Source organism: Oryx dammah, unplaced genomic scaffold, assembly GCF_014754425.2.
Source record: "Oryx dammah isolate SB20612 unplaced genomic scaffold, SCBI_Odam_1.1 HiC_scaffold_2, whole genome shotgun sequence".
Lineage (NCBI taxonomy): Eukaryota > Metazoa > Chordata > Mammalia > Artiodactyla > Bovidae > Oryx > Oryx dammah.
In genome coordinates, this window is record NW_024070186.1 from 159,252,621 (window position 1) to 159,267,801 (window position 15,181).

At 51.4% G+C, this 15,181-nt stretch overlaps 1 protein-coding gene across 1 annotated transcript in view; it reads left to right on the forward strand.

The window, feature by feature from the left end:
• Positions 1-15,181, forward strand: part of PDPK1 (3-phosphoinositide dependent protein kinase 1) — a 62,406-nt gene that overhangs the window by 9,882 nt on the left and 37,343 nt on the right. The window lies entirely within an intron of this gene.

Here is a 15,181-nt window from a genome sequence, read left to right on the forward strand (position 1 = left end):
TGTTAGCTGAATGGGTTTAATTCCCAAGAGAAGATTCGTTTGTAAGTAGTATAAGTGTGACTTGAGTTTAGAAGCTCAGTTTTTCTTCTTAGTTGTCGAGTTTAATATGTTGTATTATTTTAGCAAAATAGAAGGCAAGAGTTTCTTGATATTATTGTTTACTGATTACTAATAGATTTTACTGAGTAAAGCTTTTGTACACATTCTTTCTAGATTTCATTCACGTCATTTAGGTGTGAGACAGAATCTTAAGTATCTGGATGGGCTTCCCTGGTGGCTCAGATAGTAAAGAGTCTGCCTGCAATGCAGGACACCTGAGTTTGATCCCTGGGTTGAGAAGATCCCCTGGAGAAGGGAATGGCTATCCACTCCCATATTCTTGTCTGGAGAATTTCTTGCACAGAGGAGCCTGGCGGGCTGCAGTCCATGGGGTCGCAAAGAGTCAGACATGACTGTTTTTCTGATACAGCTCTGAGATAACAGACTTCTAAAAGCAAAAGCAGGATTTCCATGCTGGGCCCCCACTGGTGGTTAATGATTTCTTCCTCACATAAAAGATCTAAAAGATACTAACTTTCTCATCTGCGCATTAGCAGATGCTCTTATACATTACCTGAATGAATGAACTGATGGACCTGGAAGGAAGTTCAGGAAGTCTGTGAGCCCCCTGTGGTGTCAGCTGTGTCTGTTGAGGACCTTGTGGCCCCTGTAGTTGGTGTGCCACTGACAAGGTCCCTTGGAGGTCCCCACTGTCTCGAGCCTCTGCATCTACTGACCCTCCTCAGGTGGATTCCACCCCTTGCAGCTCTCCAGGTTCGTGGTTACAGGGAGCCGACCGGAAGATCTATCTTTCCTTCACCCAGAGGTCATCACTGTTTCCTTTCTGTATTTTTATTTACTTATTTGGGGCGGCTCTGGGTCTTTATCGCTGTGTGCAGGCTTTCTCTCATTGTGGAGAGCGGGCTACTGTCTAGTTGCAGTGCTCAGACTTCTTGTTGCAGTGGCTTCTCTTGCTGTGGAGCCCGGGCCCTAGAGTGCAGGCTTGGTAGTTGTGGCACATGGGCTTAGGTGCCCTGCGGCATGTGGGATCTCCCCAGACCAGGGATCGAATCGGTGTCTCCTGCATTGCAAGGCAGATTCTTAACCACTGGACCACCAGGGAAGCCCCTCCTTTTTGTATTTTTTAAAAAACCAACTGGGTCTCCTGTTGTTTTCACTGAGTGTTTTGCATGAGCCGCTTGCAGTAGCTGTGTGGTACTCTCCTCTCTCGGTGAACCATGAGCAGCCATTGTTCTCTTGGTGGATATTTACATAGGCTGTTTCCAGCTGTTTGAAGTAATTTCTCAAGAAATGCTTTCATAGTATAATTCTTAGTATGAGTTTGTTGCAGCTAGATTCAGTGTGACAGAAGTTGTCGGAGGGCGCGTTGTGGAGTCGTCACTGACTGCTTCCTGGACGGCCCTGCGAGCTTGTTCCCGGCTCACACTGAGCATCAGCTCCCACCGCCCCCCACCACCCCCCAGCTGGGCAGGGCCGAGGGAGTGTGCACCTGGCATCACTGCTGGCCTTGGGACTCAGGCGAGGGCCTGATCTGTGCCTTGGTGTCTCCGCCTGTAAAGAGGGATGCCAGTAGTCCTCATACCCAGAAGTTGTTTTGAGAACTGTGATACCATGTGTGAAATGCTCAGAAGTGTGTGTTATTAAACAGTAAGTGCTTAATAAAAGTAATTTTTAGAAGTAGAGAAAAATGGCAGTTCATTAATTTCCCTTTAAGTAATGTTATTTAAAGTTGTATTTATAACGGGTGCATATAGAGAATTTGAAACAAACTGGCCTGTGCCGCCACCCTCCTGTAAACACAGGATTTTGTTGAGCTCTTAGAAGCCCCCTAAGTGGTCCTGCTGATTATAATCTCCCCTCACCTGCCCAGAAGTCCAGAAGTCATCCGCATCCTGATGCTCACGTTAATCAAGTTCATGGCTTATAAAGTGTACCTGTATGCAGTTTCAGAGTATGGCAGGGAAATGAGAAGGGCAAAGAGATCTTATATTTCAGTGTTTTGTAGTATATATAAAGTTAACGTTGGAGGGGCCAGTTTAGCACAATTGAGAGACAGCGTTTGCTGAGTCTTGTGGTCTGTTAGACCTTACTGGTGGCTCAGGTGGTAAAGAACCTGCCTGCCATGCAGGAGATCTGACTTCAGTCCCTGGGTTGGGAAGATCCCCTGGAGAAGGGAATGGCTGCCCACTCCAGTATTCTGGCCTGGAGAATCCATGGGCAGAGGAGCCTGGTGGGCTGCAATCCATGGGGTGGTCTGTTAAGCCTGAGGACTGGACTTCATTCAGGCGGCTGGCAGCCATGACCTTGTGTTCCTCTTCCTGCCTCTGGCTGGGTGAGAGGCTCTGAGGGGCTGGAAAAGGGAGTAGGGGGACGGATTAAGTGGCCACCCTTGGGGATCACCCGCAAGACGCTTCCCCCTTTGCTCGTGTCCTCTCTCCACCCTGGACAGGAAGGAGATCAAACCAGTCTGTCTTAATGTAAATCAGTCCTGAATATTCATTGGAAGGACTGATGTTGAAGCTCAAACTCCAATACTTTGGGCATCTGATGCAAAGAACTGACTCATTTGAAAAGACCCTGATGCTGGGAAAGATTGAAGGCAGGAGGAGAAGGGGACGATAGAGGATGAAATGGTTGGATGGCATCACCGACTCAATGGACCTGAGTTTGAGCAAGCTCCGGGAGTTGGTGATGGACAGGGAGGCCTGGCATGCTGCAGTCCATGGGGTCACAGAGTTGGACACGACTGAGCTGAACTGAACTCTCTATACCCTGCATCGTGGAACAGCAGAAAGTCTTACTCAGGTGTTCATTGAGATGCAGTGAGCCATCCACCCGGGGTTCCTCGGTGTTGTTACGTGCTGGTCAGGAACAGTGGCGTTTTGCTGTGTGTCACGCTGCACAAGCTCATTGGTGACATAGTGTCCTGTGGGCCAGCTCCCAGTCTGCCTGTGCTTGGAGGCTCCCGTGGGTGGAGCGGGTGGCCGCCGGCATTCTCAGTGCGTGCAGAGGGGCACCCAGGCCCCACAGTCCAGCCTTCAGCAGTTGCCATGTCTCGTCTGCCCTGTGGATACAGGACGTGCCCTTCCCAGAGTGCCTTTGAGCTCCTGTCTGTCATGGGCACTCAGCAGCCCTCAAGGAGTGGGTTGGTGTTCTCGACCTCTCTTTACAGAGAGTGAACCGTGGCTTGGAGAGTGGGCCTTTGCCCTAGTTGGCCCTGGTCTCCGCGAGCTCACTGGGGGTCCTCAGCTTGGTGCCTCCCCTGCTGCCTCTCTGGTGGGGCCTGGGTGGGGCTGGGCTTGTGGGGGTCCTCGGCTTGGCTCCGTCCCTCCGGCCCCTCGTGGTGGAGCCTGGGCAGGGCTGGGCTTGTGGCTGCTGTCCCTGCTTCTGCCAGGTTCTGTGCTCTGGGCCCTGCTTTGCGGGGTTTCTTGAGGTGTGAGGAGGTTCTTACCAGAGTGTTCTTTGCCAGTGAGCACGCCTGACTGGAGAGCAGGGTCCCTTTGGGGCCGAGCTGCTTGGCTGGGGGGGCAGTCCACGCCACCCTCGTGCAGGGCCGGGAGGGAGGTGCCCCTCTCTGTGGCGCGTTGTCTGCACCCAGCAAGGCCTTTCGGAGCGCCGCTGCACACTCCGCCAGGGAAGCCCGTGGAATTTGGGATCCTTCCTCTCGCTGCCTGGAGCCTTTGGCAGCAGGACGGCATCCTGACCGTAGAAGGCCTGGCTGTGATCCTGATTCCGGAGCTCAGCCGTCCTGTGTCACCTCGTCTGCTCGCAGTTAGAGCTGAGCCTCTTCACTCAGTACATTGTTAGTTCAGGTTTACTCACAGAAAAGAGAATAGTATTTGGAAAGAGGATGAGCTTCATTTTGGTCGTGAAGGGCTTGTTTTACGATCTGATGACCCTTGGTTGGGAAAACTGTGTCTTCTGTGTTCTTTAGTCATAAAACTGCTTATAGCATGCTCGGTCTGAGTCGGCTTGAGTGCTTTGTGTAGATTAACTCATTAAATCCTCCTGGCAAGCCTGGAAGTTCCGGTTCTCCTCATCCCTGCTATTAGGTGAAGAGTCTGAGCCGCAGAGAGTTGACATAGCACGTTCAAGGTCAGATGGCTAGTGAGGAGCGGAGCTGGGGTCTGGCCTGGCAGAGTGCAGCTTTGAACAGTTTGGAGGTAACTTCTCTTCTTGTACCTGTAACTGTTTGTCTGAAGTGGTGACTATTAATACGTGAGAGGTTTGGGTGGTTTAGTAAGTCATGGTTAAGCGTTTGGGACAGTTTACTCTTGTGATATCGTGAAGTTAGTTTCTTCCTCGGTAGGTCTGTAGGTAGAAATTTGAAACTCCTCAGAGCCGAGACACTTTGAAAGCATCTAGTTGGCTTGCTTCAGTACGGGGTGTGTAGCCCCAGTTTTGAGTCCTTGGCTGTGTTGCGAAGTGACAGGCTCCCCACTCAGGCTGAAAGACTGACTCTCATCATGCCAACCATGAGTCAAGCTTGTTCTTCATGTGAAATTCTTGCTTAATGTGCACTTTATCCTTTTTAAAGAGGTAAAGATAACAGAGATGAGAAAGAAGTATCCACAGGGATCTGAGGAACTTCAGGCAACCCCGCTCCCCTGCGTCCCCTCCCCTGCTTCCTGGCGCTGACTTGGGGGCTGTTTGCTGTTTGCTTTGCTCGTCTTGGTCCCCGGGGCTCAGGTAGGATTGGACACCTGGTTGGCGCTAAGTCAATATCTGTCAGAATGAACAGATAAATCACTTCCATTGTGAAGTTTTTTTAAAATACAATTTTGTTCATTTTTGGCTGTGCTGGGTCTTCAGTGCTTGAGCTTTTCTCTGGCTGTGGTGAGTGGGGGCTCCTCTGGTTGCGCGTGCGCACTTCAGCAGTGTGGCATGTGGCCGCTGGAGCCCAGACTCAGTAGTGTGGCACACGGGTTTAGCTGCTCTACAGCCTGTGGGAGCTTCCTGGGTCGGGGACCGACCCTGTGTCTCCTGCGTTGGCAGGTGGATTCTTCACCACTGAGCCACTAGGGAAGCCCCATCGTAAAGTGTTTTAAACTGCATTTCAAAACAGAGGAGGAGGAACTATGAGTCTCTCATCCTGACACAACTTCTCTGAGCACTTTTGGAGAAGTCATCTCTGCTGAGCCCCTCCACGTGCAGGCCCAGCAGGGGCTCTGGGAGGCCGCCCAGGCTGCGGGCCGCGCCCCCTGCACGCTTGCCATGGTGCTGGAGCCTGGTGCGTGGTTGCCGCTCTGCTTCCTCATCTGCCTGGCGCACTACCGTCCTGCCGCCGCGTAATTAAGGTCTGGGGTGTGCTTTAAAAACACATGGCTCTGTATTTTAAAAACCAGCTCCCGTTCACCCGGCGGTTGGTCTCCTAAGGATTAGGGAAGTCGTCACTTGCAGCTTGGGAAGAGATGCAGTGTCTGGTGTAGGAAACTCAATGGAAGCTGGAAAAGAAACCTGTGGGTCACTGTTTTCTTTTGCTCCAAATTCATTTGCATTTTCATCTATTTGTCAGTCATATTTGTCGCATTTAGCAGTTTTAAATGTTGGATACTGGATTTGTTTTTCAGTGTGTGTTTATTTATTTGACTTGCAGGGTACGGGGCGGGTTCAGTCGTGGCATGTGGGATCTAGTTCTCTGACCGGAGATGGAACATGGGCCCCTGTACTGAAGTGCGGAGGCTCAGCCCCTGGGCCACCAGGGAAGTCCCTGGATTCTGGATATTCTGATGCTCATATTTTCCTAAACTCCCTTAGTGGTTGACAGTGTCATTAAGTTAAACCTTGATGTGTTTTTGTGTATATGAAAATTAATTCATCTCAAATTAATTTTTCTTTTAGAGTTTCTACCTCTTAAGAGGAGACTGCTGAACTCAATCCTCAAAGATTGAAAATCCTGTGTTCTTATATACACATTGCTGTAAAACCAATTTAAGTGTACAGAAAATGCCCAGTTTACGGACGATGCTTTTCCAAGTTCATTTGAAGTCAGTTGTTTGAGACGTGGGCTTGTCTTCTGTCAGGGATGTTCACGTGCTGCCCTGGGCCTGACTGGAGACGGTGGGCCCTCGGGCGCTGCCTGCTGACTCGGTCACGTGGCCCGGCGATGGTGCGGGATGTGATGTGTGTTGGGCGGTGTGACCGCGCTTCCAGAGACATCACAGGTGCTGGGTGTTGGTGGCGCCGGCTCTTCAGGCTGAGTTCAGTTGAGAACAGCCATCCGTCCCTGTCCGCGGTGGAGCAGAGCCACAGGCTCCGCTTCGTGCGTTTCCAGAAGCCAGAGAGAGGAACAGAGGGGTCCCGTCCTGTGGGGGTTAGAGGGTGCTGGTACCAGGAAGTGGGGGAGTGGGCGTAGGGGTTGCAGCCCCTGGCGTGGGGCTCCAGCCTTCCCTCAATGGGAGATGCTTCACTCGGGGTGTGCCGAGTGGGTCGGGAGGCCTGCAGTCAGGACTTGTGGTGACGCTGCGCTGTCAGGACCCTGTGGAGAGCCGTGTTCTCGAGGACTTGTGACCAGGGCGGAGGAGACTGGGGGACAGGGTGCTGGAGCTTTAAATTTCTCCTGAGACTTACATTTCAGAAGCTGTTGAGTAACCAGATGTGTTTGTTTACCATAATTTTGGGTCACCAAGCGGGTGGCGGGCTGATGGGGCTCTGCTGGGTGGGAGTGACTCACCCAAGGCCCCGGGCGCCCCGGGCAGTGCTGTCTCCACAGGGCGCAGGGCCAGCGGGCTGGAAGGAGGTCCTTGTGAGCCTGACCCCCGCCGCGGGCCAGAGCTGGTGAGAGTCCTCCAGACCACGGTGAGAACCACTCAGAGTTCCTTCTCTGCAGCTTAATTATCACCTCGAAACGTTACAAAATCAACCCTTTAGAGTAACAGCGGGAGTACAGGTAAACATTCGGGCTTTTCACTCTGGGCAAGGGGTTTCTTCCTAGGCTTTTCACTTTACAGTTGATGCTTTTAAAATGCTTTAAAAGGTAACATTGCGACCATCATTTTACTGCCGAATTGAAACTGTTCATTAAAACATACCCATACCAGCCAGTTATGACTGCAAGGAGAGAAAGCAGGAACCCTGAGCTGTCCCTGTGAACGGCGCTCTGTCAGCACGGCCCTGAGATGCAGTCTCGCGCTGGGGTGCTGGGGCGCTGGGGCTGAAGCAGGAAGGAAATTGCGGAATTCCACGAAGGAGAAAGGCTGGCAGTGACAGGCTTCTGTGTCACCATGCCCGTGGTGCTGATGCAGAGTGGGAGCTTCTAGGGCGTGTCCAGAGCGGCCGTGGTCTGGTGGCCAGCATCTGCCACCCAGGGCTAATGTGGGACCCCACAGACTTGGGTGCAGGAGGCTCCTGGACCCTACAGGAAGCCCTACTGCTCAGGCTTCCCCGTTGAGGTTTGAGGTGCCCAGAGGGTGCCAGAAGTGGCCAGAGGAGGGGTTTTCAGGGGTCCTGAGGTCTTGCCTGGCATCCAGAGGTCCTGTCTGGAGGTGGCCCGTCCTGAGGGTCAAGCAGACAACTGTGAGTCTAGAGCCGCTCTGCCGCCAGGCCTTTGCGTTGCCCAGTCGTCTCCCTGAATGTTCCCCACCTCCTCGGGTCTTTGTTCAAAAGTCACCTTCCCAGTGGGGGCACCTCTGGTTGTTACATTTGCACCCCTCCTGTCTTCCTTCCCTGCTGTATTTTCTCACAGCGATTTATCACCATTTGAGGCGCTGGGTTTTGCCAGGCTTTTGTTTTTGGAGGTCAGCCTGCCTCCACTAGAACGTGGGCCTCTTGAGGGCACGGGCTCGGTTCTTTGCTGTGTCCACCATGCCTAGGGCAGTGCATGGTGCAGAGTAGGTGCTCAGTGAATGTTAATGAAGTAGATAAAACTGTTAAAAAAAGTATTTATTTATTCAACTGTTCCAGGTATTAGTCGAAGCACTCGGACCCTCAGTCTTTGTTGCAGCACACAGGATCTTTACTTTTGGCATACCAATTCTTAGTTGCAGCGTGTGGAATCTAGTTCCCTGACCGGGGATTGATCCCGGGCCCCCTGCATAGGGAGTCCTGCGTCTTAGCCACTTGCCCACCAGGGAAGCCCTGAAGCAATGTGGTCTTGCGGGCACTGCGTTTACCTTAAGTCCCTGAAGTGCCTGTGAAGTGCTGGTGGTGGCCCTGCCCTTTCTCATAAAGCCTATGGGGGAGAAAACCAGGTGTGTGTGTGTGTCTGTATATTACATCATCTGTTATTGCCATTTCAGAATGACTGTGTTTTCCTTCTGACTCAAAGGCCGCTGAACCTGAGTTTTGAGTCTCAAACGTTAGAGGAAAGTGAAACTCTGTCTGTGTGGCGCGTGGTTGGTTACTCTTGCATCTCACTTTGTGTGTGTGAGTGTGTGCCCCTGCGTGCCGTCGCAGCACCCCTGAGCCCCTGCCAGCTTCTTGAGACCTGCGGCAGCGCTCCTCCGCTCCCCTGAGCTCAATCCCCCCCGCGCCCCCCCCCCCCCCACATGCCTCTACCTGCGCCCCGCTGCCCGCACACTCTACTTGGTGATTTATGGGTGTGAACCCGCGTCTGTCACTCCCTCTCCCTTAGGATGTTGCTTCCTAGAGGTAGGGACTGCGTCTGCCTGGGCCTTTGCTAGCACAGTGGCCATGTTTGTTGAGTCTTTGGGTTAATAATGTAGTTCATTTACCTCCTTTAAGAAACAGTGATGAGCAGAATGAGTGCATGTATTTTCATGAAATAACAGAAGGTGTTGAAGAAGAGGGTGTCCTTGGGGAAGTCACAGAGGCGCTGTCGGCGGGGTTCCGCGACCCTCCTTCCCGGGTTGTGGGCTGTGGGCTGCGGCACACTGGGGTGGGCCTGCTGTGCGGGGGTGAGGGTGCAGAGGTGTGGGGACGGTGCTTGTGTCAGGGCGAGGCGCCTGGTGTGTGTGCAGACCCAGCGTCCTGTCCCCGCCCCGCAGCCTGGCCCCAGGGCCACCTTTCCACCCGCCGGCAGCTCCAGCGCACACGGTTTCTCTGCTCCGACTCCAGTCAAGCCTTCTGCTTCAGTGCCCACAAAGCTGAAGTGGGCGCAGCTTAGCTCTGGCTCCAGAACCTTCTACAGCTGTCCAGAGCATGCTGACAGTTGCAGCTAGCTTCCAACGACAAAAGACTTACTAGTTTATGTTATTTTGCACGGTGTGTGTCCTTCAAGAGTGGCCTGTCAGCTCCTGCCTTCAAACCTGTCATTGAAGCTGTGCTTTGGGGCTGGGAGCTTGCCAGAGTTCAACACTTGTGAGAATAAGCGTTGGCCTCAAGGGCCTTGATGTTTACTGGTGGGAAAACCCTGGGCTCCAGCCTTTGTCTCATGACCAGCTTGAGGGGATACAGGTGGCCGGGGCATCTTCCGAGGCACTCACCGCAGACTAGTGTTGAGGAGGACCTGAGCGGATTTCTCCAGCACGACCCTCTGCTCCTTCCCTTGTTGTTGGCTGGCCAGGACACTCGGTGTCACAGGTCTGGAGGCAGGTCCAGCTCTGTCGAGATGGCTTGATCTTCAGCATGCCTCAGATATCCACGTGTCCACCAGAAGCTCTGCCACCTGGAAGGAGACTGCATGTGGGGTCTGTGCTGCTGAGGTCAGGAGCAGACCTCTGTTCTGTGCTGTCCTTCGAGAACCTGTTCTGGAGAAACTGCTCTAATGGAGAGGAAGCGCTCAGGAGCATGTCCGTGTCAGCTGAGTCTCATTAGACACACCTGTCGTTGTCTTTGGAGGCTGCCGCCGTGGGCTGGACGTGTGTTCATTTTGCATCCAGGAGGCTGCAGCTGAAGAGTGCGGCCCTCAGCAGGTGTTCTGAGGCCGGCAGAAGCCGTGTTCACCATGTGAGCCTCCCCGGGCTGCCTGATGCCAGGGCCATCTGTCCCTGCTCGAGCTGGCTCGAGGGTGGCCGTCGTCCTGCCAGGTTTTGTCCCCGTGCTTGCAGACGCCTGGGGCCTGCTGCCTGCGCCCGCCTCCAGCGCCCCGGTTCCTGCGCCTCACCTTGGGGCTGGCCTCTGCCCTGTATGTTGTCCCTCGCCTGGGCTGAGACCCCTGTGAGACCCACGTGGCACCGTTGCTGGAATAGTCACTGGGTCCAGAAGCATGTCTGTAAAATGACCTTTTTTCAGGTCCATGAATCAACTCGTCACATTTTGTTATCTAGAAACTTCATGTTTGAGATTTTACTCGTTAGTTGATGTGTCGGTTTTGAATCAGAAGCATTTGCCACTGTCTGGTGCATTTCCCGTGGTCTCCTTGAGCCTTGCTTGGCGGGAGGCGGGCACTTAGGTGAGGTCAGTAACTGGCTGGACTTGGCGGAACCCGTGGTGCTCTCCCTGCCCCCATCCTGTTGGGCAGTGGTGACCCCACTGGGCTTGTGAGCTGCCAGTCTGAAGCGGTGCCTGGGGTGGCGCTGCTGGAGCGCCAGCGTTTTCCTCCTCTTCTCGTGGAGTCCCTTCGGATCCCACAGCCCTGCTGCGCCTCAGTCCTGGCCCTGAGAGTTTGCACTTGGGATGAGCCCGCGGGCACAAGGACTGCTTACCCCTTGGCTGTGTCTGGGAAGCCCCTGAGGTGCTCGGCGGCCTGTGGGCACAGCCTGGGGTCATCAGGCCCCTGGCCTGGATGCTGAGGACAGCCCGGGCCTTTCTTGGTTCCTGATGGACCTCGGCATGGTGACTGTGACCTTCTCCCTACTTCCCACTGCCCTGGAGGACAGAAAGTTCCAGCTGATATCCAGGGGAAGCTCCTGAGTTTGATTACACTTCTATTAGCTTCCCTGGTGGCTCAGAGGTAGAGAACCTGCCTGCAGTGTAGCAGACGCAAGCTACATGGGTTCGATCCCTGGGTCAGGAAGATTCCCTGGAGGAGGGCACGGCAACCTACTCCAGTGTTCTTGCCTGGAGAATCCTGGGGACAGAGGAGCCTGGCAGACTATAGTCCATGGGGTCACAAAGAGTCGCACATGACTGAGCAGCTAAGCAACACTTCTGTTAAGATTGTGTGCTTTGTTTATGGGAACAAACCCTTAAGGTGCTGGCTGAACCACAGAGCTGAGTCCAGCCCTCGTACCTCTCCCAAGGTGGAGGGTTTATGAGGCGCATGAGGCACACTAGACTTACCGTGAGCCTCAGTGTGTCCACGGAGACGGCAGTTTTCCAGAAGGAAGCGCTGTGCCTCGGGCTCCCATTCCACAAGAGGGCCTGCACTGCTGGTCACGTCTGTGCTGTCGGCCACGTTTAAAAAGGCAGGTTCTCTTAGACAGCCTCTTCAACGCTTGTCAGGCACAGTCTCCTAGTGTTTCACTGATTCTGTGCATTGAGTTAATTCCTTCATATTTGTGTACCTTGCCTGAAGTGAAAATGAAGCCTGCCCATCCCAGCTGGGGAGCAGCTCTGGAGCTGGCGTGTGGCGTGTCCTCTGGGGTGACCTGCCCGAGCCAGCCTTCCCTGGCCTGGCCTGCCTGCCGCGGATGGCCCAGGCTCCTGCCTCTCTTGCCATCCGCTGCCTCGCTTCTCCTCTCTGTGCTCACCACGTTCGGGTCGCAGGGTGTCCCGTCTAGATGGGTTTCTTACTTGTGTGGCTTCTGTGCCTCTTAAGGTGAGCGTCTGTCTCCGTCAGCTTCCCCTGTGGTTGAGCTGTCGCCCTCCGCACACAGTGGTCACTGTGCCTGCCTGTCCAGCCTTTCTTGGTGCGCTTCCTGTAGGACTCGGGCTTCTTTATAGTTCTCCGCATCTCTTCGCTGTATTAATGGAGAGAGGAGATTTTTATCCAGCCTTTCTGAACAAACATAGTTTGAGTAAACTCAGGGAGATGGTGAAGGACAGGGAAGCCTGGTGTGCTTCATTTCAAGGGGTTGCAGAGTCACGATGGAGCGACTGGAAAACAACAATATACATATAAGAAACAACTTTGGCCACACTCCTTTACCTGTTTAACTTCATAAAATTAAGTGTGCAGTTGTCTTCAGCCTGCTTTTGTGTTACCATGTTGATGTACTTCTTACCACCTATCTGTGTGTTGTTGCAGTCTCGATTTTCCCCAGTTTCAGCTTATTCTTAGTAGCTGTACTTAGGTTTGCAGGGACACAGCGTGGCCAGTAACAGTCCTTACAGGCCAGCTTCCCTGCCTTTTCCTCCTACACAGACAGCCTCCTTTTCAGACATAGCAGAGGATCACAGCCCATGTTGACAGCCTTCTTCATGTTCCAAGATGTGGAGCCAAGTGCTCTTCTGGTTCTTTTAAAGGGCAGGACAGTTAGAGACAAATCTGGGTGCTCTGAGTTCGTTCCGTGTTGTTCCACAACAGTCTGGTGATGAGTAGGCCCATGATGTCACTCCTGGAACGCTTTAGGCTCAGACTGGAAAGGCTTTTCTTTTTAACGGTTGTGGGCACAACTTCTGTGTATTTCCGATTTAACTTTGACACTATCTAAAAATCCTTCCTTAATGGCCATCTAAATTTTTAACTGTGCATCTGTCTGCCTCTCCTAAGTATTTTTATGTATCTCACTGATGAAAGTTTTGTTGTCACTTTGTTGACAGGTTACTGCATTGTTGTCTGAAACCGTTTTAGTGGCAGCACGGTCCATGGTGCCAGGCACAGTTGGATGGGTCGGTGTGCTTTGGCATAGTCCTGCCGGTCTTTGGTGTCTCTGTGTGTTGTAAACACACTCAATCATTCTTCTTATCTAATTAATTCATCCCCCAGCCTCTCCCCATGGTTAAAAATGTGTGCTGCAGTCTGGGGCTCTCACTTGTATTTGAGAGACACATTTTCACAACCCTGAGCTACGCGAGTTTTTTTGGTGCCTATTCTTTTCTTAAAAAACAGTCTTGATGGTTTATGGATTCGAATGAGAACTTATATATAAATTTATTTAGTCATTTGTGTGATACAGCTATTTTTATAACAGCTTATTGAGATATTATGCATACACTGTGTAATCCACCCATTTTAAAAGTGTGTAATTCAGTGGCTTTAGTGTATTTATGAGGTTATATGTCCCCACTTTCCAATTCCAGGACATCCTTCTCATTCCAGAAAGAAACCCCTGACCCATTAGCAGCTACTCTATTCTCTCCTCCTGCCAGCCCCTGACAACCACCAATTTTCCTTTTTTTGTAGATCTGCCTCATCTGGACATTTCATATGGATGGAATCACACAATATGTGGCTTTTGTGTCAGGCCCTTTTCACATCCCATAGTGTCTGCGTGTTCATCTGCTTTGTAGAGTATGTTGCTACTTCCTTTTTATGGCTGAGTGTTCGGTGGTTTTATAGCTGCAGTGCATTCTGTTTATTCTCTTGTCTGTTGATTGTCCTTTCCAGCCCTTTTATTATCTGCAATGCTGCTGTGGACATGCCTGTACACGATCTGTATGGACCTGTGTTTCCATTTCTCGGAGGGGGATTGCTCGGCTGTGCAGCGCCTGTTTCCTTTTGAGGAACTGTTGTATGTTTTCTGATGTGGTTGCCCCATTTGACATCCTACCGGCAGTGTGAGGGTTCCAATTTCTGTGCGTCTCCATCAACGCTTGTTATTATCTTTTTGATCCCGGTATGTGTGAAATGGATCACTGTGGCTTTGACTTGCATATATTTCTGTAGTAGCTAATGATGTTGAACCTCTTTTCAGGTACTTTTTGGCCATTTGTATGGGTTTTTTCTTGGAGAAGTGTTTACTCAGATTTTTTGACTGTTTTTAAATTGTGTTTTGTTTCGTTTTTAATTGAATTGTTTGAGTTCTTTATACAGTCTGAATACAAGTCCCTTATCAGATAGATGATTTGTAAATATTTTCTCCCAGTCTTTGGGTTGTTGTTTCACTTTGTTGGTGGTGCCTTTCAAGCACCAAAGTTTTAAATTTTGATGAAGTCCCTTTGATCTGTTTCTTCTTTTGTTCCTGTGCTTTTGGTTTCATATCTAAGAACCCATTGCCAAGATCATACAGATTTACTCCTATATTTTCTTCTAAGAGTTTTCTAGTTTTATTTCTTACATGTAGATCTTTGATCCATTTGAGTTAAATTTTGATGTGGGAAAGGCAGCCACCTTCGTTTTTCTGTGTGTGGATATCCAGTACCATTAGCAGAAAAAGGCTTTTTCCCATGAAGCCTTGGCACTCTTGTCAAAGATTGGCCACAGACTTAGGAGTTTACTTCTAGGATCTGCTCCGTTCACCAGTGCGTGTGTCGTTACACAGCACCACACTGTCTTGATTACTATAGCTTTGTAATGAATTTGGAAACCAGGTAGTGTGAGTCCTCCAGTTCTGTTCGTTTTTTTTTTGAGATTGTTTGGCTATTCTGGATTCCTTGAATTTCCATAAGAATTTTAGAATCATCTTGTCAGTCTGCAAGGAAGCCAGCTTCTTTTAATAGGGATTGCAAATTTTAAAAACTTGTTAGGTTTTTTAATTTGTTTAAATAACTAAAAAAACATACAATTCTTTAATTGATTTGGAGGTAACTTGGGTGTGCAGTGAGCATTTTGGCTCTAAGTCAATTACCTTTTCAAGTAGTTAAGTATTATTCCACTACTGTTCTTTTTGAGCAGCTTATTTCTTTATCAGCTGTACCTTTCATGTGCAGTTGGCAGTTCTTGGACTCTTCTTTCCATTTGGTTACTCTCTGTGTTCCGGGACTGCTTAGGTACCCACTCTGTTCAGCTGTGGGACACAGTCTGAAGCTGGTCTTTTTGTTCAAGCCCTGGGTGCCTTCTGTGCATCTCGCCTTATATCATGTGTGGGTGGGTGAGCAGGGGAGGGGTTCTGGGATGGGAGACCCTGAGGTCAACAGGTTTGGACCAGCTTGCTCGGTGACAGGCCACAGAAGGTGTTTAGGGAAGACCACCTGAGCAGGGCCGGGGGCATTGGAGGTGTACTCGGTGCTGAGGTTGAGGGTGAGGGCGGGTCGATGCTGGGTGGGGGTGGGTCTGTGGGCGCACAGACAGGGCAGGGCGAGGTTTGAGCGAGAGAGTTTGGGGTAGAGGGCCGCAGCCTGGGCTGCATGTCCGAACATCGGGCGGTCTGCCTGTGCTTGGTGGCGGCTCAGCGACATCTAGACTTGAGTTCATGCGTTCAGAACAGTGAGCCGCCTTGAACCTCACCTCTCTTTTCCT